Genomic DNA, 26,471 nt, shown 5'->3' with positions numbered 1-26,471 from the left:
ACTTCTTAGTTTGGCAATGACCCTGAACTCACTAAAACAGATGAGAACCACTAGGTGGGGGTGACTGGCCAGCAGGAGGACAGAGATGAGTCAGGACGGAGGAGAAGGTGTGTGGTGACAGCCGTTCCCAAGCCTGGCCACGACAACCTGCCTGAGCAGAGTCTACAAGGAGCAGTTCCCCGTGAGAACTTCCAGAGCGTTTAAGTCAATAGATCTCGGGTAAGGAGCAGCCAACAGCTGGAACATTCTATCACTGCTGGTTCACATAGCCACTTGTACAACAGTGGCACCTTCAGAGCAGTGACCACCGTCAAAGTACCTGAGCTTACAAACCATAATCACACTTCCACTATTTCATTAAATAACACGACAGCCTTGGATGGGAGCTGTTATTGTTAGTATATCCAAGACACCATAGAATAATTAGCTTCCCTCCTAATTCCCAACCTCGGCCTCCCAAAAGGATGCCAGTGGGTTCAACAGCTAAAGTCCAGGGAGGACAACCTTGAAGGTAAGGACCAGCGTGAAGGTCTGAGGAAAGCAAAGAAAGCTCCCTCTGTGGTGTTCTTTGTTTTAAAGCCATGTTTGAGATGGTGATCTGACCTGGGTGAGGAAGGATCAAATGCTTCTTCCAGATCCCTTCTGGTTCAAGCACGTGTTCATCCTCCCATTGGTCATTCATCTGTCAAAAACGCACCCAACCAGCTCAGCATGCACTGAGCTCTGCCCAGTAACCAGAGCAAAGAAGTCAGCAGCCACAAGCCAGGGAAAGGCACCCACTGCAAATAATGGGTGGATCCCATCTAGATGAAGTCCAGGATAAAATGAAAATCAGCTGGCATGAATCAGCTGTTACTCTCCCCTACACCTGCCCGCCCCACACACACACTCGCGCTCACACTCAGGCTAGCAAATACCTTCTTTGACTTATACGGCCAGTTTTTAGATGAATTTTGCTGTTTCTTCTGGGGAGACAGCTCCCCCTGGTGTTTGGAGGCCCAGGTTTTCACAGGCCACAGTGAGTGTCCCCAGGAATCTTCTGTGCTCAATCAGTATCACTTAGATGGGAGCTAGAGACCCATAAAAGTCAGTCCCTGCCTGTTTCCCTGGGATGTGGCTGAGCTGTGTCATCTGAAACTGTCCCCTGAGCTCCAATGCTAACCTCCCTACCTGCTCAATGCTGTGGTTCTGGGCAAAGTTGTTGAAACTCTCAGAGCTCCCATCCCTCACCTATAAAAATGAGGGAGATAACACCAAGGCAGTGTTAGCGTGAGATCAAATAATAATGAAATGGCACCTAGCTCAATGCGTGACACCTAGCAGGTGCTTCATACATAGTAGCTGCTTTGCTCTTTTTAGTTTAAGAGTTTCAAAATCTTGCTCTCCAGCTCCCTCCCTTCCCCTCTTTTCCTCCCCCTCCCTCTCCTTCCCAAATCTTCATCCTAACCTTTCTCTTTCTTTCATCCTCCCTTCTGTCTGTATCTCCTTCTCCCCTCCTGTCTCCCTTTCCCTCTCTCCATCTCGTTTCTTCTTTCTCCTTCTTTCTCATCACCTCCCGCATTCCCCCTCACCTCCCTGTCTGCCTCTTTTTCCCACACTTCTTCCTCTGCCCTTCTCCTGCCCAACCTCGTGCCTAAGAACTAACATTGGGTGTATGGAGGGTACTCTCCAAAGATAAATTGCATCCTGTGCTAAGTCAGAGAGGAGCCATTTTTCCACTAGTCAATAACACTGCAGATTGCTCTTGTATTCTTCAGAGGAGCACCAAGGGCTTTTCTGCGTACTTGACAGTGGAACACTGGCCCCTCTGCCACCGTGTTCATCGTGGATGGTGTTTGAACATTCTCTGTCTTCCCTCTTGCTCTTGTGCGTTCTCTCTGATGTTTGCCTCCCCCGCATTCTCTTTTCCTCCTTTGCCTGCCCTCTCCTTATTTCTAATCTCATTTTTTCTCTTCTCTTTTGTACGTTTCATGTGCTATAGTCCCTTTTACTGTTGTTTTTGATTTACAAAATGGCCCGTGTTCTCCTATATTCCCAAACTGCATTTTCTCAAGCAGCCTGCAATATTTCTTCCCTGTCACTGTAAAAGCTTTTTCATCTCCATTTGGAGGCATTTGCCCTGATCATTTCTTTCCTTAAGATCACAGTGATGAGCCCATGTGGTCTTGAGCTGTCAACAATCCACAGGAAAGGAGAGCACTGACTTAAAACTTGCATTTTAATTTGGAGATCCCCTCAGAGGCTGGCCAGGGCAGAGCGGAAGTACAGCAACTCAGTTGTGCACTGAGATCTTTGGGAAGATCTGAAAGGAAGGACCTGAAATGCTGAATAGTTTTCTTCCCCCACAAAACAGAGGGGGATAGGGTGAGTAGCTCAAGACAGTTTTTCTCAACCGATTTCTTCCTTTACACAGTTCCCTTGAAAGAGGAAATAAACAATTATCAAGTGACAAAACAGAGACTATCAGTTGTCTGGGCATTGTCACGGGGTAAAAGTGTCATAGGATTGCACAGGAACCTAATCGTTAGGACTGTGGAGTCCCCAGTCATGCAGCCACGCAGAAAGGTGGGGTGTGAGTTTAGAATCTGAGAAAAAGAGGAAGCCTGAGACTTCACCCTGTGGCTTGAGGCCTGCGGTGCCTGGGGTAGGGAAGCAGGAGGAAAGTTCATGTAAGTAAAACTCCACTGATCACCCAGAAGGGGCCTCCTTCTCTATGGTGGGATTTGGTACATGTGCTCCCACATGGAGCCACTCAAGGATATCCTACATCTTCCCTCAAAGCAGACCCAGAGACAAGGATTCAAATTCCCAGGAAACCCTGGTAGGGGAGGGAGGAAGTGAGTAGGAAAGGAAGGAAAGATGCCAGTAAAGGATTCATCATCATGTAGATACCACTGTGTAGGACTGGCAGTCAGCCCACCGTGCAACTCTGGGACATGGCATATTCCCCACGGAGAAGTGAGGAAATTGGGGCATTTATCCCCACCAGCTCCACACCCATCATATGTTGAGGGCTGCCTCCCGGGACAGAAACTCTCCAGCACATGCCATTTGCCCAAGACAGAATAAGCATGTTCCCAAATGCCCCCCATCACATCTCCCCGACTCCATCACACCTGCTGTCCCACAGAAAATCACAGGCATTAGCACAGGTGCCTTCCGCATGTCTAGTTGAATGCTAAGGGGCTGTGGCCAGGGCTGCAACAGCATCAGGGCTTGGCCTGGGCCACATGCTCCTCTCTTTATGCTGCTCTAGCCCAGGGGTCTACAAGCTTCTACAAAGAGCCAGAGAGTAAATACATTAAGCTTTGCCACCAGAAGGTCTCTGCTGCAACTCCTCCATTGATTCTGCCAGTGCAGTGTGGCAGAGAGGCCAGAGCTATGTAAGGCAGGTAAGGTGCTCTAGGTACAAAATTGAGGGAGGCACTGACCGTCAGGGCTGTGGCTTGTGCACTAGCCTGGGAGTGAGGGTCTCCCTCAATGTTGCAACCTGGGCACCTCCCTCTCCCCTCCCCAGTCCTGGCCCTATGTGACGCAAAAGCTGCAGTACCCAATACAAATGCAGAGGGCGTGGCTGTGTTCCAACAAAACCTCCTTTACAAAAACAGTCAGGGAATCAAATTTGGTCTGCAGTCCTTAGCTGACCCGCCCTATCTAGCCAGACTGGTCTTTTAGGTCCTCCAAGCCCTATGCTCCCCTTGCACCCCATTTTCAGATGCTGTTCCGTGCTCCCCACTTATCACCTCACCTGGATATTTCCTACTCGCCTGTTAGCCTCAGGTCAAACATCACCTCTTCAAGGAGGTCTCACCCACTTCTGGCCAGGTCAGATCCCCCTACAGAATCCCACACCCTCCACTCTCCCTCAGCACATTTATCACCATGGTAATTGCATAGTTAATTGTGTCATTTGTTGTTGACTGTCTGTCACCCTCTGTAAAATGTACATTCCCATCAGTTACCAGGGACTGTTGCGTCTACTTCCTAATAAGCCTGCAATCTTTCCCTCCTCACCACCCCAGCCAGCGCAGCCCTGACCCAGACCTTCATCGTTTCTTATCTAGGTCCACGACAGCCTCCTGCCTGATCTTCCTACATACCTCGAGGCATCTAAGGCTCCTCTTTATCTTCATGAGGACGTCCAAACTTCTAAGAATGGCATAAATAGCGCTTCACATCTGGGGCCCTGCCCCTAGCTCTGCCCTCATCTCCTCCCCGCCTTGGCCCACTCACTTTGCTTCAGTGATGCTACCCTGCCCATTGTCCCCGACTTCCTAAATGCATGAGGCTCTCTGGTTTCCAGGCCTTTGCATGGGCTGTGACCTCTGCATGGAACATCCTTTCTCCCTTTCTGCACATCCCAGCATCAGTCTGCACCATCAGCTCCCCTAAATGGCCTTCTCAGACCATTCGTCCTCACAGCCCCAACTCCTCTGGTCTTGGTTAGGAATCAGCAATGTGGGCTTCCACAGCCCCCTGAGCCCCCTTCCTCAGTTTCAGGTTTCTCACACTTTGCTATAGCTGTTTACCTGTCTGCCACTCCTATGAGAGAATGAACTCCCTGAGACCAGGAACCTAGCACCCAGCACCCAGTGCCTAGCACCTAGCACCCAACATTCAACACCTAGCACCTAACACCTAATACCTAGCACCACACCAGAGCTTAGAAGGCACTCAGTAAATGTCTAGTACATGACCAAAAAGCCTTGGACACCTCAACTGTGGTTTCTTTTCAGTGACTGGTGGGGGGATTTAAATGGCCTCTGGACCATTTTTCATCTTGTAGGAGGAACAAGGATGACAAAAACGGGTCGTGGCCAAAAACACTATCTCCACCTACTCTTCTCTGCTGGTAGCTTTCAGGTTGTCGCCAACCTCAGAAGGCCACAGTACCAAACTTAAAGGCCCTACCCTCTTTCCCTCCTCTTGAGACTCATGCCCTGAGTGGAAAAAGCTGTGGCGCATGACCCTCACCTGCCTGCGACCTGGCTCTGAGGGAAAGGTCCCGCACCCGGAGAATGAGGTGGCAACATAGACCTCCATCTTCTCTTCTCCTCCCACATCCCTAGGAAAAGGGGGCAAGCCAACATTGACCAGAACGCAAGGGCTGACGAGGTGGAGCGGGCAGCAGGGGTGCCCCAGATTGAAGAGGTGTGGCCTTTCCCCGGCACAGCAGCATCTGGGCAGCGGGCTCTGAGGGGCTCCGTCCTCCCAGACCCTGCCTCACTCAGAGAGGCCGCCTCAGGAGTTGCTTTGATAAGTGAGGACAGCCCCAGCCCCCCAAAATACATGTGCGCACGTGCACACACACTCGCCCTTATCTGGAGCACACATTTCCTTCGGGCCCAGCAGCCAGCTGTACTGTCACTTTCGTGATTGCAGATAATTCACATTCAAACAAACTCTGACTCACCAGAGACACAGAAAGAAAATGCCACTAGAGTAGGAAAGTCGCCGCGCGCTGTTTTGCTCTTCCGGTTCCTGGCGTCTTTCGTGTCGGAAGAGGACCACGGGAAGTGGGGCGTGGCTGGCTGACGGCAGAAGGCCCGGACCGCCTTGCTGAGAAACAGGAGGTCAGCGCCACTGCGGAGTGGCCTTCCTGGACCCCAGAGGAGTCGGTTCCAGTGGAGTGTCGGCTCTTTGGTGTCCCTGGAATATCTTGTTGTTAGGGATGTTCTGCTTTTTATAATGAAGCGGATCCCACCGCCGCCCATGCATCAGGCTCACTGGAGAGAGGGCAGCTGGGAGGGGAGGTTCTGTGGCTTGAAGAAGCTCTTTGCTGGCACAGCATCCTCGCACAGTGGGAACTGATTAAAAATATAGATTCCTGGCCGGGTGCGGTGGCTCAAGCCTGTAATCCCAGCACTTTGGGAGGCCGAGACGGGCGGATCACGAGGTCAGGAGATCGAGACCATCCTGGCTAACACGGTGAAACCCCGTCTCTACTGAAAAATACAAAAAACTAGCCGGGCGAGATGGCGGGCGCCTGTAGTCCCAGCTACTCCGGAGGCTGAGGCAGGAGAATGGCGGGAACCCGGGAGGCGGAGCTTGCAGTGAGCTGAGATCGGCCACTGCCCTCCAGCCCGGGCGAGAGCGAGACTCCGTCTCAAAAAAAAAATAGATTCCTGAGCCTGCTAAATTCTCACCTTACTAAATCAGACCTTTTGGCTCATTCCTACTAAGTTAGAATTTCTAGGGAACTGGACAGAAGTCTTTTTTGTTTAATTTTACAGCTAACATGATACTAATTCTGCTATTTGGGAACTACTCATGTAATAAAATTTTTTTTGTTTGTTTTTTGGGTTTTTCTTTTTTGAGACAGAGTCTCGCTCTGTCACCTAGGCTGGAGTGCAGTGGCGTGATCTCAGTTCAGTGCAACCTCTGCCTCCTGGGTTCAAGTGATTCTCATGCCTCAGCCTCCCAAGTAGCTGGGATTATAGGCGTGAGCCACCACACCCAGCTAATTTTTGTATTTTTAGTAGAGGCAGGGGTTTCACCATATTGGCCAGGCTGGTCTCAAACTCCTGACCTCAGGTGATCCACTTGCCTTGGCCTCCCAAAGTGCTGGGATTACAGGCTTATATAATAAATTATATCCAGAATTCTCTTGAAACTTGGGCAGTTATGTGCTCGCGCATCAGGCAGGATGGAGATTGTCATATTGCAGTAACTCCATTCCTTCTGCCACCCACTGGATCCATAAAAAGATGGAGCAGAGACTTTTCTCTCAGGATCCAAAAGCACTTTAGATTCTCCTGCAGTCACTGTTGGTAACCTGAATACTCAGAGTGTTTGATGATTCCATGGTTAGCTTGATCCGTGTAGACCACAGATTTTTCTTGGGGGAAAGTGAACTTAGTTCTCCTTGTTCCAAGGAGGGGACACCTGAAACCTAGCTGCCCTTGGCTGTCCCGGCAGCCACCATCCTCATCACAGCCTGCACATTGTGAAGAGGCCTATCAGGTGGAGACTACAGTCATGTATTAATTAAATTATTGTTAATATTTATTAATTATTATTAATATTAATTTTTAATAAATATATTGTTTATTATTTAATAAATATATTAAAATATATAATGATATATTAATAAATATTAATAAATATAATTATTAATTGTGTTAATAAATATAATTATTAAATATATTAATATTTAATAATTGATATTAATTAATTATTAAAGTGGTATTTATTGAGGTTTAGCAACTCCCAAATAAGATTCATGTTTGTGGCAGTTGTCAAACTGTAGTAGTTCTGTTCTTAATAATCAATTGTGATCTGCTTGACTTGGAATCACTTTTCTTATTTAGCCTAAAACAAACCTTTATTTGAGACACTTAATTATAAGTGAGGCTGATTTGTTTTCCTTCGGGGCACCGGGGACTCTGAGTCCAAGTGGGATGAGAGGGGTCCCCAGCTGAGGACAGAGAAGGGGCTCCTGCCCTAGTATATATGGAGGGCGATGGCTATTCACAGGGTGCATCATTTAGCAAAATAGTTCTCCAAGCTTCCATCTGCATACACGTTAACTGGAGCTTTCAAGACTGCCTTCTCATCTCCTTAGGAATCTCGGCGTGCCATGAAGGGTTACTTGAATGCTATTGAACGGTGTTGGGAAGCTAAAGCTACTTCCCACTCAGGTACTTCCGGAACCACGCTGAACTTAAACAGGAAGAGGGGAGGGCTCAACGGGAAGAATAGGGTGCCACAGTGAGCTAGCTACCTCCCTTCTCTCCTCAGCTTTGTGAAGTCCTGTATTCTGACCTCATGAGTTCGGTGAACACGCCTCCCTAAGACAAAGCACTGCTCCGAGAAGCCACCTGGTGGTCAGGGCCCTGCTGCCTGTGGACAGGTCTGGGGTCCACCACTGCCAGCCCATCTGCTGATGGACACAGGACAGAATAGTAGAATGAGCATGGGCTTAGTGAGGAGGAGATTGGGATTCCAGTGTCAGACTTGATACTCATTATGTATATCTCCTAGGGATATTTCTTTCCACCCTGAGCTTTGGATCTTGTATCTCTAAAATGACTGTGACAGTAACTTCCTGGCAGGCCATGTGTGAAGATTAGAGATAATGAATGCAGAATGTTCACAGAGTAGCCTGGTGCTTGCTGTATAGAAGATGTTCGGTAAAGGTAGCTCACATCATTACCTACCGTCGTGCCCCGGTGCTCAGCCTCTCCAGCTCCCTTGGACAATGCCTGCCTGGCCTCCCATATTAGTTTCCCTGGGCTGCTATAACAAAATACTACAGTCTTGTGGCTTAAACAACAGAAACTTACTTTCTCACAATTCTGGAGGTGGGAGGTCTGAGATGGAGGTGTCTGCAGGGTGGGTTTCTCCTGAGGCCTCCCCTTGGCTTACAGATGTCTGCCTTCCCTCATCTTCACATGGTCTTCCCTCTGTACCTCTTTGTGTCCAAATTTTCTCTTTTTATAAGGACACCAGTTATGCAGGATTAGGACCCACCCTAATGACCTCATTTTCACTGAATCACCTCTTTAAAGACCCTATCTCCAAATAGAGACACATTCTGAAGTATTGGGGCATATGAATGTTGGGGGCTCAGTTCAGTCTTCTCCCTATCACTGCCACCAGCACTCATTAGCAGGTGTTTGCCGTACTTTAGCCAGTTAGGCGTGAACTCTGTCTTTCCTGTTTGGCTGCATCTTCTGCCCGGAGGTGCTGCCCCTCCACCCCTACTCCCAGGGAAGAGATAGGACTGATTGGAACCCCAGAGGTCATCTTGGGATAGAGGAGATGATAAAGCCAACTAGTCAAGGCACCCATATTTTGGGGAGAGTTTTGAATGCCAGGAAGGGTACTTGAAATTGATCTAATAATCTCTTGACCTTTTTGCTTAAGGATAATCAAACACACTTCATGTGGTCGTTGACGGTATTAAATGAGAAATAAGCACAGAGCGTAACACCGTGGCCCAGCGCAGTGTAGGCTCTGCTCTCCTTCTCTGTTGATCAGAAGGGATACGCTGAGCTTGGTGTTCTAGAAAGATCCACCTGGCCGTGATAACACAGGTTGTCCTTGGTTGGGGGCAGAAACTGTTGGATTAGCACGGATCAGGACAGTAACATTGGGATAGAGAAGAAACCAATTCAAGAAACACCCTGAAGGAAGAAACACTGGGTTTAATGACAGTTTGGTTATGAGGAGAGGAGGATGAAAAAGAAAGAGAGAGATCATAGCTGATCCTATGGCCTTAGACCTGGCTTAGTGGTGATTGGTGCATTTGATAGAAACGGGAGCTGGAGAGCGGAGGGAGGAAGGTTTGTGAACTCCTCAGAGGTCATGCTGAATGTGCGGCAGGGCCCTGGAGGCCCTGGAGAAATGGGAGAGGAGGTCCCGGTCCATCAGCAAGGAGTGCCCAGCTGGGAGTGCCGCTCTTGGCTCTCTAGTTCGCTGGTGCCTCTCCTGGACATTGAGCCGCACGCCCTCCTTCTTTCCCCACCCCAGAACCCACGTGGGAACTGCAACTTGTTAATTAAGCTGTTGCTACTGATGGTGATGACTCCTGGTCTTGTGTGCCTTGGGCCAGGGTTTGAGATCTGAGATAAAGGACTCTATTTCCAGTCTTCCCCTCCAAAGAAAATAGGGTATTCACAGCTGAATTACAGATCTACTTCCCCATTTTCCAAGAGAAAAACAAATAGAATTCCTAAGCAGAGCACTTTTCTGGCTAAATGCCCTTGGTGAGGAAGACATTGTTATTCCAGTTTTGCTTATTCAGACTTTCTGAGCCTTCTCAGATGCTTGACTTCACATCCGCATTTTGCTCGCTTTGGTGGCCATATAACATTGTAAACTGCCAGGAAAAAGCAGCGGCACAGGCAGATGAGCTTTCAGGCGGCATGGATATTTCTGACTCCCTGACAAGGGAGTCCTTTCACATGGGAAAAGTCAGTGGAAGAGGAATATTGGGTGTGTTTCTTTCTGATCAAATGGCACAGGGAGGCTCTGGGACCTATGGAGATCATCACCTGGTTCAGGGATGGGGAGGAGAGTACTGTCAATCGCCCATTTCACCCTCCACCAACTTGACCCCACTACCCCAGGTAATACTGCAAGCGAGCGAACAGGCAAGAGAATGAATGTGTGGGGATGGCCCACAAAAAGAGAACTGCTTTCTCAGGGGAGGCAAGAAGGGTGAAGTTTTGGCCCAGAGTGGAAGGATTCCTAGGAAAGCCAAAAAAAAAAAAAAAAAAAAAAAAAAAAAAAAAAAAAAAGCTCATCACAAGGATCTAGAAGAAGCACTTAAGAGCCATTATGGGAAGGAATTTTTGTAGTCTGGGACCCATGACCCAGGGAAAGGAGACTTTCTAAAGAAGTGCTGAGAAGAATCCACAGGGGAAAAAGAATGAGTTAGATTAGAATTTAAATGGAAACATTCTATCCGGGACTGGCAGTACAGGCTGAGTACCTTAGCCCCTGGCTCCAAGAGCAAACTGCAGTCTCAGAGGAAATGCAGACTGAAAAGGCTAAGAAGCAGCCTTCAGTATTGACATATGGACAGAGAGAGCAATGGACTGACATAGGGTATAGACATAGGCCCAAATATATACCTGGGCAGATAGTATATGACCAAGTAGTGTTTTGAAGCACTGGGGGATAGATCAATGATCAATGAAGGCTATGGGCAACTGGCCCAACATTTGTGGAGAAAAAATTAGACAGGATCCCTTCCTCACCCTTTGTAGCAAGACAAACTCCACCTGGATGAAAGACAAAACCATAAAATCAGACAAAAATAAAATGTGTCAGATGTATACGTGTGTGAGTGTATGCACAGTCAAAAGCCAAAAAAAAAAAAAAAAAAAAAAAGACATAAAAGACACGGATGAGGTGTCTCACGTCTGCAATCCAAACACTTTGAGAGGCTGAGGTGAGAGGATCACCTGAGGCCAGGAATTCAAGACCAGCCTGGGCAAGGTCCCCATCGCTACAAAAACATTTAAAAATTAGCCAAGTGTGGTGGCATGCACCTGTAGTCCCAGCTGGTCGAGAGGCTGAGCCAAGAGGATTGCTTGAGCCTAGGAGGTTGAGATGGCAGTGAGCTATGGTTACCATTGCACTCCAGCCTGGAGCCTAGGAGGTTGAGAAGGCAGTGAGCTATGGTTACCATTGCACTCCAGCCTGGAGCCTAGGAGGTTGAGATGGCAGTGAGCTATGGTTACCATTGCACTCCAGCCTGGAGCCTAGGAGGTGGAGATGGCAGTGAGCTATGGTTACCATTGCACTCCAGTCTGGGTGACAGAGTGAGTTCTCGTCTCTTTAAAAAAAAAAAAAAAAAAGTCAAAAAACAATCTGTGGAAAAAAAAATGTGTAGCACAAATGACTGATAAAGAACTAATTTCTTTCATTTGTCATCTGAGAGTTCTTACAATTCAAAAAGGAAAAGGAATTATTAAAATTCAACACAGAAGAAAGCTCTTATGAACCAGTAGAAAAATGGGCAAAAGACGTTTACAGAAAAAGAGAAATATAGCTTATAAACATATCAAAAGATGAACCACTTCAACTGTTATTGAAGAAAAGCAAAATAAATTATTTTTAAAAATTTATTACACAAGGGAAGATGAAAGGTTTGAGCATATCTCCATGCCCTGTGTACAAGGAAGTGGGGAATCAGGCACATTCATATCATTGGTAGCATGGTACCTTTGGAAGAAAATTTGGCAATATCTATTAAAATTTTAAATTTGCATGTCATTTACTAAGCATTTTGTTTCTAGAAATTTAACCTAGAAGTATATATTTATAAATGTGAACAATATCCACACACAGGATGTCTATTGCTGCGTTTTTGCAAATAACTAGATAAAAACCTAAATGTACTGAAAGGATGTTTGCATGTCCCCAGTACACTTTCCATTATACACATAGCTGTACATTTACCTATTAAGTGTGGTATTGATTAAAAAGAAAATGGTATAGCCAATCAGCAAATTATTGGATATTTATTTAAATGAATCACATAAATCTTCATGTTTCAGTTCTCTATTTCTATGTAACAAACTATCGCAAAATATAGCCACTGAAAATAAAACCCACCACGTACGGTCTTTCATGGTTCTGTGGCTTGGCAATGTTCACTTGAGTGGTTTACCTGCTCCTTATGGTGACATCGGCAGCTGCAGTCACCTGAAGGCTTGACTGGGCTAGAAGGCCCTAATGGTTCACTCACATGGCTGACAATCAGCACTGGCTGTTGACTAGGAGCTTGGCTTATGTTTTTGGCCAGTGCCTCCATTTTCCTCTTGTATTTCCATGTGAGGTAGGCTTCTCACAGCATAGTGGCCAGATTCTGAAAAGAAACATTCTAAGTGCCTGCAAGCAGAAACAGCAAATCTCTTCAAGTTTTTCCCAGAAGTTACCACAGCATCACTTCCTCCACATTTTAGTGGTCAAGGCAAGTCACAGTGCCATGGCAGTTCTAAAACAGGGGAGGTAGCCTCCACCTCTTTCTGGGAGGAGTGGTAAGTGTTTGTAGCCACCTGTAACTTACCACAGTGCATTTTCCATTTATGCACATACACATGGCTATACATTGCATACGCATATACACTTGCACATACATAGTGTTAGACCATTCTTACATTATTATAAAGAAATACCTGAGGCAGGGTAATTTATAAAGAAAAGGATTGGCTCACAGTTCTGCAGGCTGTACAGGAAGCATGGTGCCAGTATCTTCTCAGCTTCTGGTGAGGCCTCAGGAAGCTTCCAATCATGGCAGAAGGTGAAGCGGGAGCAGGCATATCACATGGGGAGAGAAGGTGCAAGAGAGAGGGAAGGAGAAGTACCAGACTTTTAAACAACCAGATCTCATGTGAACTAACTAAGCAAGAACTCACTTATCACCAAGAGGTTAGCACCAAACCGTTCCTGAGGGAGCGGAACCTCATGGCCCAATCACCTCCCACCAGGCCCCACCTTCAACACTGGGGATCACATTTCAATATGAGATTTGAAGAGGACAGACATCCAAATCATATCACAAAGACAGATAAAATTTGCAGAATGATGCAAATAAACTGTTTATAATTTTGGCACCAGTGGAAAAGGACTGACATCTTTGTACTGTTTGTATTCTTACTATAAATGTGTACATTTTTTGAATTAAGAAAATCTTTTTTTAAGAAAACCAAACGTATGTATTGAGCCATAAAAAGCTATATTCAGTGGGTGAGCTATAAATTTACCACCCACAAATACAGTTCTGACCCGAGAGTCCTCCCACTCCAATCATACAGCTCTGGAGCTGCCTAGAGCTGGCTGATAGTTTTTAGCAAGCTGGCCAGACATAAAGGGCAGAGGCTTTCATCCCATGGCATGGTCGGAGGAGGAGAATACTGCTTCCCTTTGGGTGATGGCCTATGGAGAATCCCAATATCTTCCTTTAGGAGCCCCCCAGCTTGTTTTGTCACCAGTTCTGATATGGTTCCTGTATCAAGCCTTTGGACTGGTATAGGCAGCTAGCCCAAAAGTGACCTGCTAACACAGACAGCCAGGAGCCATCCTGGAAGCATGGGCATCAGGAGAGGCTCGGACTTCCTCACTTAGCCACAACTCATGAGAACCAAGACATCCACAAATAGAGCCCTGTCTGTGTATAGAGAGTCAGCCTGAGCCAGATACGAACATGTGCAGGGACACACAACACAAACAGGACAGCCTCCTAGAGAAAAACCCTGCAGAACTGTGCCCCAAAAGCTGAAGCTGCACTCCACCAAGGTCTCTCAGACAGACATTCTAAGCAGCAAGACTGTGAGCCCCTGCAGTCAGCTGGGACTGGTTGCTGCAGTCTTTTGCAAGCCTCTGTTCTGCTGGTACTCACTTCTTTCTGGCCCCACTCCACCTCCTCTCCTGCACTCCCCACACCCGACAAACATGCCTCCTACCAGCTGTTGTTCTGTGCTGCTGTGCTCACTTGATTCTGCAGTTAAGGGAAACAGCTGTGCACATGCATGCACATGAATGGATATGATGCAAATATATGTGCTGTGTAAATACATGTTGCTCAGCTGGAATGGCATGTGCAAATGTGTGGGTGTGTGCAGGATTGTGTGACAGCCTTCTGGGCATACATATCAAGAGCAGGTGCTAAGTTCAAGTTGTAACATGTGGCTATGTGTGAATATAGTTATATCTAATTGTGTGAGTGTATATAAATAAGAGAAGGGGGGTGGTGATTCTGGTAGCAACATCTCTGAAAAGATGGGCACAGTGACTCCAGAGAGTGAGTTCAAGCAATCTGACAGACAATTCCATTTCTTCTTCCTTTCTGAGAAAGGGGAGGAACGCAAGATATGTAGACGTCCCCAGCATAACCGCTGCCAGCACCGGCCGTTGAGTGAGATTCACAGCCTGTGTTGGGGGGACGTCCCAAGACAAGGATGACAGAGCCAAAAGAGAAGGATCCAGCCACATTCTGCAAGGACTCCCCATTTTCTTTCCTGCCCTCTGAGACAGGGTTTCTGGCACGGAAACACTGGCCCAGTGAGTCAGAGGGCCCAGGCTTAGGAGTCCTGCCTCCCCTGCCCGTGGGCCTCAGGAAAACAGACATCTCTTTTGTATCATGAATGAAGACTAAGTGTGAACTTAGGAGTCAGCCAGCCCAGCATTCAGATTATAGCCCCATCACTCACAATCTGACTGACCTCTGACCGATCACGTAATCCCTCTGGCCTCCGTCTTCTCACTTATAAAATGGGGGTGAGATAATAACAGAACTTGCCTGATAGAGGGTAGAGGGGAGGATAAAATGCAAAGCACTTAGCACAGAGCCTGGCACATAACAACTGATCAATCATTGGAAAGTCATTGCTCCTGGTGATGAAGATGACGATTCTGTTTGCTGCTCGCAAGCACCCCGTGAGCAAAGCTGCTTCAGAGAACAGCTCTCAGGAACACCATTCATCCACAGACCGTGCAAATGGCAAGCCTTGGCCTTGTGCAGTGCACAGCCTGCCGCAGCCGCCCACAGCAGCCCAGCCTGTGAAGTAGGTCAGATGGAGTAAATGGCAGGAAGCAGCACAGCTGGAAGGAATCCAGGTCTCCTGGCTCTTTACAGTGTCTCCTGTCCCAGCCCAGCCACCCCCCACCTGACCAGGATTCAGAGCCCAGAGAATATGCCATCTACTATTCACCCTTCTCACGTAGGTCCACACTCACCACAAACCGTCCTCCCTGCCACTCTGAAAATAAAAAGACTCCTCAAGAGGAAAAAGCAACAACTGCCTCAGGGGCCCAGCCGGAGGAGAGCCTGCAGCTGGCTGACCTTGCAATGAGTGGAGGCAGAATGGGGGCTTGTTCCCCTGCTACAGGCTTTCTCCTCCTGGGAACAGCTTGGGCACAGGATGGCACCCAGTCCCGTTGATCTTTCTTCAGAAGACCACAGGCCTCAGGTCAGACACACACACTCTCTGCAGACCATCCACCTCCTAGGGTGCACATTTAAAGTGTGATCAGAGATACAGCGGGGTGCGCCAGGAGGTGGCTGGGCAGAGAGGGCCCTGTCGTTGCAGGGTGGGACGAGGCAGGGAATCTGCCAGCCTTTCTAGAGTGCAAGTGTTTTCCATTCAGCAGCTGCTGTGTGTTTTGTTTTGCTGTGCTTTGTTCTGAAAAGAAGGCAGCATGTCTGCTGAGGCCTTAGGGCTCCACGGTGAGAGGAAGCTGGTGAAAGCCAAGGGTTGGGAGCTCTGCCCTCCTCCACCTCTCCCTGACGTCAGCCTGTCAGCGGAGTCTCTGTCATTGGAGCATCCGGGGTTTGAGTAATGGGAACAGTGTGGCTAATGCCTACCTCGACTTCACATGAAGATGTGACATTTGCAACAATAATCATAATCATCATGATGTCATAGATTTGTGGAGTTCTGTGCATTTTTCAAGGAAAGATTGCTTTCTTTCATTGGTTTTTCAGCACAACCTTGTAATATACCTGCAGCTACCATCAATAGGGTACATTCTATGTGACAGGCCCCTGCTAGGCATTTTACATGCATTATCATTAAATTCTCACAACAAATCTACAAGATAGAGAGGATTTGCTCCTGTCTACAGATGAAGGTTTGGACAGGAGACAGAGACCTTAGCAGAATTCCCTAGATGATGGAGCAGAGCTCAGATTTACAGTCAGGTATCTGTGGCTCCAGGCCCATTCTCACAGCCACTCTGCTTTACTCATAAGTGAATAGGGAGGTAGGTTATTACCCTGTTATAAAGAAAGGAAGGAGACCTAACAAGTGTTAAGTAACTTGCCCAAGACCACACAGCAAGTTAACGACAAATCTAGACCCCAGGACTTGACTAGCACCTAAAGAACCTTTTAAGCTCCCCCTAAGAATCTTTTATGGCACCTCCATAGGATGGTTGTCTTCCCTCTTTATAGATGGAAAACCTAAGGTACAGGGCAGAGAAGGATTTGTCCAAATTCTTCTAGCAAACAGTAGGGGCAGGGCTTCTCCCCAGGCTGGGAGTGGCTCCAGGACTCCACCCAGGTGCTGCCCTAGGAGGTCCCAGCCCATCTCCTCCACCCTCTGACCTCCTCACTGCCTTCTCTGGTGAAAGGAGTTCTGTGGGCCTCTGCTCCTCTTTTCTCTGTAGCATGCCATGAGAGTCTCTAAGCAGAACAGAAAAGACTCTACTTCTAAAAGTACCCAACCCAATGACTTTCCAAGGATTCTTCAGTTTCATGATGATGGGACACAGGCTGAGAGATCGCAAGCTCCAAGCCACCAAGAAGAAAGAATTGTTGATTCAGACCGTTTCTGCCCAGCTTCCTCCCTGCTGTTCCTCTTAGAAGTCCTTTGTAACAGCGCGAACACAGCCCCCACTCCCTCTCCCACCAAGACTGAGAGAATCCAGGGGGCTCAGTGCTGCTCAACATGTCACGTTGATGCTGGGGATTTATGTTGAGAGATGGATGCAAAGGCCCATCACTTGTAACGTTGGCATATCCAGGAATTCATCACGAAGGGGTGCCACACACATGCACACACGCATACACACACCAATCACGCAATTCATTTATTGTCAAAGAGAGTGTTACTGAGAAATGAACCTTGATGTTGCAAAGTGATTGAAATGCATTGAGATAATTTCATTGTAGCTACCTTTTTCAAATGGCCCTTTCATGGCAAGGCAGTGTGGTTTCTGCAAAGAGACACTGACGTATGTTCAGGCTTTCAGAAGCTATTTTGGGATGAATGGGCTACTGGGCTGGCTTTGTGGGTTCTCGTTAAATGAAATAAATCTGGAGGCCTTAATTCTGGCTTTGTCTACGTGGCCGGATATAAGTCTCTGAGAAGGGCTGAGGCAGGAGCTGGGTTTAAAGGAACTGAGCTCATTAGCCCAAGACTGCTGAGGAGGGTGTGGGGGGTGAATGCCTGTAAAGAAGATCTCAGAGAGCTGTTTGCCCACCACAAAGTCAGGCCTGTGGCACACTGTGGGGCGGGGAGGGGGTTACGGGGGGGGAGGTGTCACCGGCTGAAGAGCGGGATAAGTCTCCCAGAAAAGACAATGCCTGAGCTCCCCAGAGCCCGGCTGCTTCCTGAGGCCCACTCCCCAGCCTTCTGAGAATGGGGTCTGCCAGAAAGTCTAGGAGGCAGAGGATTGGCCAAAGGTGGGGCCTCAGCTGATCTGGAGACAGCAGCAGAGATTAGTAAAGGGAGATGTTAGATTAGTGCAAAAGTAATTGCAGTTTTGCCATTAAAAGTAATTGCAAAAACCCCAAGTGCTTTTGCACCAGCCTAATAATTGTGTGTGGAACACAGTGTGGTGACTTCACATAGTTTTCCAGTGCTATTCTCCAGAGGGTTCTTAAGAAGAAAGCAGCTGTAATGAAGGGGAAAATAAGGTGGTATGCTGCCTCGTCCAATGTGCCATACTGAGTCGTGCAGAAACATGTGTGTGTACCTGTACTTGTTTCAGAAAGTAGGAAATAAGGATATCAAGTTAGTGCTCTGAAGTCACAAGTCACTTCAGTTCTCTGAATCTTTTCTTTTTTTTTTTTTATTTGAGACAGGCTTTTGCTCTGTCACCTAGGCTGGTCTGCAGTGGCACAAACATAGTTCACTGCAGCCTCAACCTCCTGGGATCAAGCCATCTTCCTGCCTCGATCTCCCGTGTAGCTGGGACCACAGGCACGAGCCACCACACTCAATGAATTTTTTAATTTTTTGTAAAGATGGGGGTCCCACTTTGTTGCTCAGGCTGGTCTCAAACCCCTGAACTCAAGCGATCCTCCCACCTCAGCCTCCCAAAGTGCTGGGATCACACACATGAGCCACCATGTCTGGCCTCATTTTTATGTATCTGATAAAGAATATCAGTAACTAATCATCTCACAAAATTGCTAAGATCAGAGATAATGTATGTGAAAGTATTTAGCAAATTACTTTCCGGGCTTAAACTATAATAATAGTAATGCACATACTATAATTCTAATTATACATACAATTTTTTCTCCTTAGTAAGCTCTAGATCGATACCATCTAATACACTCATCACTAGCCACATGTGGCAGTGAGCGCTTGAAGCATGGCCAGCTCAAATTGAAGTATGCTGGAAATATAAATATATACCAGGCTTTGAAGCCTTATTACCTAAAAAAAAGGTAAAATAGATAACAAATAATTTTGTAATTATAATATATTGAATTAATAATATTTTGAAATATTACTAAAATAAAACATACTATTCAAATAAATTTCACATTTCTTTTTACTCATTGAATGTGGCTACTAGAAAATTTAAAATTGCAGCTGCAGCTCGTGTTATATTTCTATTAGCTGTTGCTGCCCTGGAGAATTGGAAACGTGTTGTATTCAGCCTTTACCGCACCTTGTGGGAACACTATCAATATTTGTCGAATGAATTGTGATGTGAGTCAACTCTTCTCCCCATCCACTCAGCAATTCTGGGGAAGATGCAGTTATGATATCGGGCTGTGTGAGGACAAGCTGGATGGGGGGCTCTGGCTCTGTCATAATCGCCTGTGTGTGTCGTCTCCTTGGCCCAGTCCACATCTGGCGAGTAGGTCACACCTCGTGGCACCCACTGCCACCGTCACACCTCTCAGCCTTCAAGATCCTCTTGGGGGCATTGGCCTTCATTCCCCTTTTTGACCTGTCCTGCCTCTCTCCTGGCACCCCTCCCAGTAACTACTTAGGACCCACTTATGGGAAAGGAAAGGGAGAAGAGCTGGGGTGTGACTTTTCACATGAAAAGAAAACTCCCTGATGAAGAACATGCAGGCACCTCCCAGCCCCCTAAGATCTCAGCTCCTGCCCGTGCAGCAAGCAAATGAGAAGCTCTGTACCTCCTGCACCAAGGGCAGTGACTTGGGCGGGAAACCTGGAGCCTTTCCTACTGGGCTCTGTGCACAAGGCCACCTGTCTTCTCTGGGACTCACTGCCAGAGCAGGGAGAGAAGCCAATGGCAGTTGGAGTCACTGGAGCCCTGGATGTGGGCGCTGGGCAGCGCTCCCCAGGCCAGCTGAGCTGAGCTAATGCATGGCCACAGACCCTCCCCCACCACTCCTGGCTGGCTTCTTCTCTTCCATTTGCATTCCTCTTCCTCCTCATGCAGCAGAACCCTGGCCTTGACACCTAAGACACTCTAAAGGGATAGGCCTGAGCAGATGCTCTCACGGCCTGCCACCTGCGGGATGCACGGACCGGTGTCTCTGCCAGCCCCTTTCTCCCTGCAGCCCCTGACCTGTGGTCTCTCCAGAGCTGACCTACTAAGACAAGCCGGCAGATGAGAACACCCAAGGTGGAGGGACCATGTGGTCCTGCCTCCTTTGGCCTCCATGATAGCATTTGGAGAGATTATACGACTTTTTAAAATAGAGTCTTAGCAGGCCTGGGAGAGGGATTTGTCTCTCCTGAGTGTCTTTTCTTCAGGATATGTGTCAGAAGGATTCTTAAATCTTCAAAAACTCCTCATCTCTCCGTGAGCATGAGAACGTGGTAGCAGTAAGGCACAGTAAAAAACCTGCTGATAGACAGATGGAATGGTGTAATTATACGCAGGAGGGAGAGAGGGAGCGTTTGCTGAAATTATTAGTGTGGGCAGACAATTAGAGGCTTTTCCAGAAGATTACACTTTTCCCTCCCATCTGCGCTCCATTTAGGACTTTTTACATTCACAATGCTATTTCCTCCTCAGCTGTGCCATTTGCCATTTTGCCCAAATTATTATTGTGCTTGACTTTGCATTTGTTCAGACTTCACCAGCGTTGCCATCTTCCCTTCTTGGCACTTGCTCGGTCTCTGAGCCTCCCTGCACTCTCTCTTCTCATCTCTTCCCCTCTCTTCTTCCTTCACTCTCCCTTCCTCCCGCTTCCCTCATCCCCAGCAAAGATCCTCAGACCCCTGTCAAGAGCACGGCTGCTTGTTTGTAGCCTGAGTAGGACTTGATTAATATCCAATAATAGGGAGGTGACCAGAGCAATCATGGGACCCACCCGGAGGCCCCAGGAGAAGCTGAGTCCCTGGCAAGTGAGGCTGGATGAGCATTTAGGATCTGTGATTTGGACTGGGAGGAAAGAGCCACTTTTACCTGAGTTCAGGTTTTTAGGGTTGGTCTAAATCTTCCCACCTCTTTTGGATCCAAAGCTACAGGTCCTGGGGCCTCGTCTCTCATCACTATTCATGTATTCATTCATTAAACAAAGAGCCACTGAGCATCAACTGTATCACAGTCACAGGACTCAGCACTGGAAAGGTAGAGTAGAACCAACATTCATTGAACATCTCCTCTGAGTCAGGGTCTGTGGGAAAAGCTTTAGCAACTGGGAACTATTACCCTCGTGTTCCAGATAAGAAAACAGGTTCCTAGGGGTTGAGTGGCTTGCACAAGTCAGAGACTGAGTACCCACGCTGTGCAGTGAGCCAGCAAGGCCAGTGCTGGCTGCAGTTCACCCCAGGGCCTAGGGCAATAGAGGAAGTCCTGCCTTCTTAGTCCTGTCATCTCCTGCATAAACAAGCACATAAACAATTACAATTGTAATTAAGGAGGGCTGTGAGCCAGGTGAACACAGGTCTGGGGGAACAGTGGAGGAAGTGACCAAGCCTTCATTGGCAAGGAGGCTGAGGGGAGCATGCTAGGCCGCAGCCCAAAGAAGGCAGAGTTGCAGGGCAGAGCGCCCTGAGCAGAAGGAACAGTGGGTTTGTGCAGGCAGAGGCTGGAAAGGAAGGAGATGACACTTATTTAGTGCATTTTTGTTGTCCCGTTTAAGTGCATTACACCACATAATCCTCAGGGCAGCTCTTAGGTAGTCTCCGTTAACACAGATTAAGAAACTGAGGCTCAGAAAGGGAAGACAATCTGCCCGGGGGAAGCAAGTGGTACAGCAGTGTCTGGATGTAAGCCCTGGTCAAGCTCATTCCACAGTCTAGCTCCTGCCCTTTGTATGTAGAGGCGCAGTGTGTTTGGACAAGATGGGTGTTCGGTGTGTCCACTGGCGGTGCCTGCAGGAAGACGGTGTGGCTTTGGGGGAGAGGGAGCCTGATGTCAACTCGCCAAGGGCCTTATGAGCCATGCAACGTGGTTTGAGCCACCCTCTCGGTACTGGGGCGCCTCTGTGGATTACAGCTGTGGTGTGTTGATCAGCAATGTTTGGGGATCACGTGGAGGATGGCAGAGGTGAGGACCTGCCTGGAGGCTGGAAGATGGGTTGGACGATGGGGCCAGAAGTCGAGGCAAGAGGCCATGTGCCTGAGTACAACTGTGGGAGTTTGCAGGCTGCTTGTGGTATCTGATAGGAGGCTAGGGATGGGGGAAAGGCAGGAGTTAAGGGTAACTCGGAAGTTACAGAATAAGAAATTGGATGAATGATGTCACCATTAACCACACTAGGGAACCAAGGAGGAGAAGGTTCAAAGAAAGGGAGAAGGGTAAATTAAGCAAGAAGCAAGCACTAGGCCTTCCAGGCTTTTTTTTTTTTTTTTTTAAATTGAGATAGAATCTTGCTCAGTCGCCCAGGCTGGAGTATAGTGGCAGGATGTTGGCTCACTGCAACCTCTGCTACCCAGGTTCAGGCAATTCTCATACCTCAGCCTCCCAAGTAGTTGGGACTACAGGCACATGCCACCATGTCCAGCTAATTTTTTTTGTATTTTTAGTGGAGATGGGATTTTACCATGTTGGTCAGGCTGGTCTTGAACTCCTGACCTCAGGTGATCCACCGGCCTCGGCCTCCCAAAGTGCTAGGATTACAGGCATAAGCCACCTCGCCCGGCCCATCCAGGCTTTCTTAGCAAGGCATATGAGGAGGCAGCAGTGTCAGGGAACTGGGGAGGTTGCCATGAATTAAAGCGAACCCAACTCTTTCCCCACCAAAAATAAATTTAAAAATAAAGTTTTCCAGGCTGTGGCCATCAGCTTGCTTGTCTTCATGGGGAAAGGAAGATTCTTCAGGAATCAAACCCCCTCCCTGCCTCATGGCCTCTCTCAGAGCTCTGTCCCAGCTCCCTCTCCCAATGCAGCAGAGCCCCCGAGCCACGAAAGCCCACAGACAGGCAGCCAGACACAGGCAGATGGCCCTTCACCAGGGAATTGGCCCTCACCTTCCTGGAGCAGGAATCAGTGCAGCTGACTCACAAAGATTTCAGGACAAGGACACTTCGGTGTCTCCAGAAGTATTTGCTGAGCCTGGAGAGACAGTGGTGCGGTGAGCAGGGTTCTAGAAGGTGGGGCCTTGGGAAATGTGGGAGGGATTAATGCCAACTTTACTGATCAAATGGAGCTCAGATGCCAAGTGACTTACAGATTTTTTTTTTCTTTTTTTTTTTCGGTAAAGCTAATCCCAAAGGCGTTGGGGTCTCTGTGAAATGGTACATGGTACGGTTAAGCAATGAAAAAGCATTGGGCCAGGAATCAGGAAACCGGATTGCAGTTCTAACTCAAACACAAACTTTGTGATCTTGGACAAGTTGCTGCTTCCTTTCTCTGAGGCGCAGACCTTCTGATCACACAGATAGGAGAACCCCAAGATACCAGTGAATTAGAGCAGGGATTGGCAAACTTTTTCTGTAAAGGGTGAAAAAGTAAATACTTAGGGCTTTGTGGGCCCCATGATCTCTTTCACACCTACTCCGCTCTGCCGCTGTAGCAAGAAAACTGTCATAGATGGCTCGCAGACAGTCGAGGGTGAGGGATGGATTCCCATAATGCTTTAGTTACAGGAACAGCAGCCGATTCGGCCAGTTTGCTGACCCCTGCTGCAGAGCATTCTAGGCATTGAGCCTTGCATCTCATCTCCCGATCAAAGCAAAGGAGTGAGGGAGCCTTCATTCTTTTTGGGTCAAAAGGCACGGGTTAAGAAAATGAAGATACGTTAGGGGCTTCCCTATCTCTTCCAGTCCCCATTCCAGCTGCCCTTATAAGGGACTTTTACATTTAGTGAGCATCTACCTGATACTAAGTAAGCACTCTCATATATATGATGAATTACGTCATTATTATTAACAACAGCCCAGTATTCACCTCTCTGTAGAGAATTTTTTTTTTAAAAAAAGGTGGCTCATAGAAGTCAGTAACTGCCCGAAGGTCACAATGCTTACAGCAGAGCCAGATTAAAGTTTGATTTGTCACGCCATTCCTTCATCCACAAGAGCAGATTCCTCTTTGTGTGAAGGCCTGGTCAGCACCCCCAAACCTGCCCTAGAACAGCATTCCCCGCACCCGCCTGGAGCTGATGGAGGCCTGAGCAATCATTCTCCATGCTCACCCTGCTTCCTCTGCAGTATTTTCCTTCCCCACTTTTAAATGTCACGGAGCGTGATGCTGACACAATCAGACAGAATCCCCAGTCCAGACAGCCCCACAGCCAGGGGAGACACAACTCCGGCACACGCTCACTAGGATACAATGGAAAAGTGCAATTCACTTTAAATAGATTCCCATAAATAAGCAATAAAACAAGAACAGCCATTTGCAGTGAGCATTTCCAAGGTTTGATGAGCTAGGAGTTCGGACTGGGGGGAAAACAAAGAGCCTTTTTCATTATTTCCCCATCCCTGCAATTTTCTTTTACTGCCTGACGACTTTGAAAGGAAAAAAACGAATGTGGCTCCCTTAGGGATGGAGCCCATGCTCCCATCTCCTGCCGCAACTTGCCAATTCAACTTCCAAGTTGTCCTGGTGTGACTGTGAGCTGGGCCGCTTCCCTCCACCTCTTCGACCTGTGACTGCCTGGGCCCCGACTCCTTCCTCTACTGGCCTGCCCAGACTTCCGGCTTAAGTTTCAAGGGCCCGAGAAGACAACGTGGGCAGACAGGGGTGGGATCTGGGGAAGGGGCAAGGACTAGGAGGCTGAGCCCGAAGGATCCTGGATTTTATAAAGGTGAATCTAGGTGTTCCGTGGAGTGGGGCTGCAGCCCAGGCCAGAGCATGCTTGGAAATGTGTCCCTTTCCAGTCACTTTTTTCTCTGCTGCCAGATGTGACTTTATCACTAGAAGGTAATCCTGCCTCAATTTACATTAATGTAATAGGCTATCACTGGTGGACAAAGGAGATTTTCCCTTTGGAAACTCAGCCTGATTTGAGGCTTCCTCTGACTATCAGTGTGTGTGTGTGTGTGTGTGTGTGTGTGGTCACAGACACTCACATGCATGTGCATACAGATGTAACGCACTTACATGTTCCCCTGCCATGACTTGCACGCTTTTATGGCATGCCAGCAGAGTTTCTTTCACTCCTTGTTGACTTTCAAATGTATTCTTCATCTCCTGATAGCCAGTTTTTCACGTTATGACTTTTTTTTTTTTTTTTTTTTGAGACAGAGTCTTGCTCTGTCACCCAGGCTGGAATACAATGGCGCAATCTCAGCTCACTGCAGCGTCCACCTCCCAGGTTTAAGCGTCTCTCCTGCTGCAGCCTCCCAAGTAGCTGGGACTACAGGCATGCACCACCACGCCCAACTAATTCTTTTTGTATTTTAGTAGAGATGGGGTTTTACTGTGTTGCCCAGGCTGGTCGTGAACTCCTGACCTCGTGATCCTCCCACCTCGGCCTCCCAAAGTGCTAGGATTACAGGCGTGAGCCACCGCACCTGGCCTGGCACAGCTGAATTTAACTGCACTCACTCATCTATATGCGGTCACCTGGAGGGTCACCTAGGGAGTGGCTGTCTAAGATGACCTCATGTGTCTGGTTTCCAAGGGCATGAGCAGGAGCACGTGAGCGTCCTGAGGCCTTGGCTCAGCACCAGCACAGCCTGACTTCCACCAAAGGCTATGGGCCAAAGCAAGTCACCAAGCCAGCTCAGATCCAAGGGCTGGGAAAACAGTCTCCCCCCCTTGGTGGGAAGAGCTGCAGAGTCACATTGCAAAGCGAATAGATCCAAGGAGGGGTCACCTGTCCCTGGTAATGAACATCCTACTTTCTGGTTTGTCTAGGAATCGATGTTAGACCCTCATAGAAGTGAAGTCATACAATATTTGTCCTTTTGTGGCTGGCTTATTTCACTTAGCATAATGTCCTCAAGGTTCATCTATGTTGTAGCATGTGGAAGGATTTCCTTCCTTTTTAAAGCTGAAGAACATTCCATTGTATGGATATACTATATTTTGTTTATCCGTTCAGCATTGATGAACATTTAGGTTGTTTCCACCTCTTTTTTTTTTTTGAAACAGAGTCTCAGTCTGTCACCCAGGCTGGAGTGCAATGGTGCAATCTCAGCTCACTGCAACCTCCACCTCATGGGTTCAAGTAATCCTCCTGCCTCAGCCTCCTGAGTAGCTGGGACTACAGGTGTGTACCACCACACCAAGCTAATTTTTGTATTTTTAATAGACACGGGGTTTCTCCATGTTGGCCAGACTGGTCTCGAACCCTGTCTTCAAGTGATCCGCCCACCTCAGCTTCCCAAAGTGCTGGGATTACAGGTGTGAACCACCGTGCCCAGCCTGTTTCCACCTCTTAGCTATTTATTGTGAATAGTGTGGCTGTGAACATGGGTGTGTGAATCGACACTCTGCTTTTAATGTTTCTGAATGTCTACTCAGCAGTGGAATTGCTGTATCAGATGGTAGTCTATTTTTATTTTTTTAAGGAGCCATTATTGTGTTGTCCATAGCAGTTGCACCATTTTACAACACCACCAACAGGGCACAAGGGTCCCAATTTCTCCTGTTCTTGCCGACATTTGCTATTTTCTGGCTTTTCTCTATAGTGGCTATCATAATGGGTGTGAGGTGATACGTCACTATCATTTCGATTTGCATTTCTCTGATGATTAGTGATGTTTAACATCTTTTCATATGCTTCTTGGCCATTTTTAAATCATCCTTGGAGAAATGTCTATTCAAGTCCTTTTCCTATTTTTTAAATCTGGTTATTTGACTTTTTTATTGTTGCATTTATGTATCTCTCTTTAATACTATAATAAATATTCTTTAAATGACCAAACAAACAAGAAAACTAGAGCAGCAACATCAATCTG

The 26,471-nt window shown here is 47.7% G+C and overlaps 1 protein-coding gene and 2 long non-coding RNA genes across 6 annotated transcripts in view; 1 reads left to right on the top strand and 2 right to left on the bottom strand.

Annotated features, from left to right (window-relative positions):
• LOC117080850 overlaps positions 1–5,518 on the bottom strand; it is a 138,546-nt gene extending 133,028 nt beyond the window's left edge. For all 3 annotated transcript variants that reach the window (XR_004435988.1, XR_004435987.1, XR_004435989.1), the window contains exon 1: positions 5,414–5,518. This is a non-coding gene — a long non-coding RNA (uncharacterized LOC117080850). The remainder of the gene's footprint in view (positions 1–5,413) is intronic.
• KIRREL3 (kirre like nephrin family adhesion molecule 3) overlaps positions 1–26,471 on the top strand; it is a 574,170-nt gene that overhangs the window by 281,804 nt on the left and 265,895 nt on the right. The window lies entirely within an intron of this gene.
• LOC117080853 lies at positions 20,750–24,152 on the bottom strand. Its single transcript, XR_004435992.1, has 3 exons — positions 23,756–24,152; positions 22,593–22,677; positions 20,750–20,997 (listed from the first exon to the last, which is right to left on the bottom strand). It is a non-coding gene; the product is annotated as an uncharacterized LOC117080853 (long non-coding RNA).

This window comes from Trachypithecus francoisi, unplaced genomic scaffold (genome assembly GCF_009764315.1).
Source record: "Trachypithecus francoisi isolate TF-2019V2 unplaced genomic scaffold, Tfra_2.0 Lachesis_group8, whole genome shotgun sequence".
In the NCBI taxonomy this organism is placed as follows: domain Eukaryota; kingdom Metazoa; phylum Chordata; class Mammalia; order Primates; family Cercopithecidae; genus Trachypithecus; species Trachypithecus francoisi.
The sequence above is the reverse complement of the archived record's forward strand: the minus strand, read 5'-3'. Positions and strand labels throughout refer to the sequence as shown.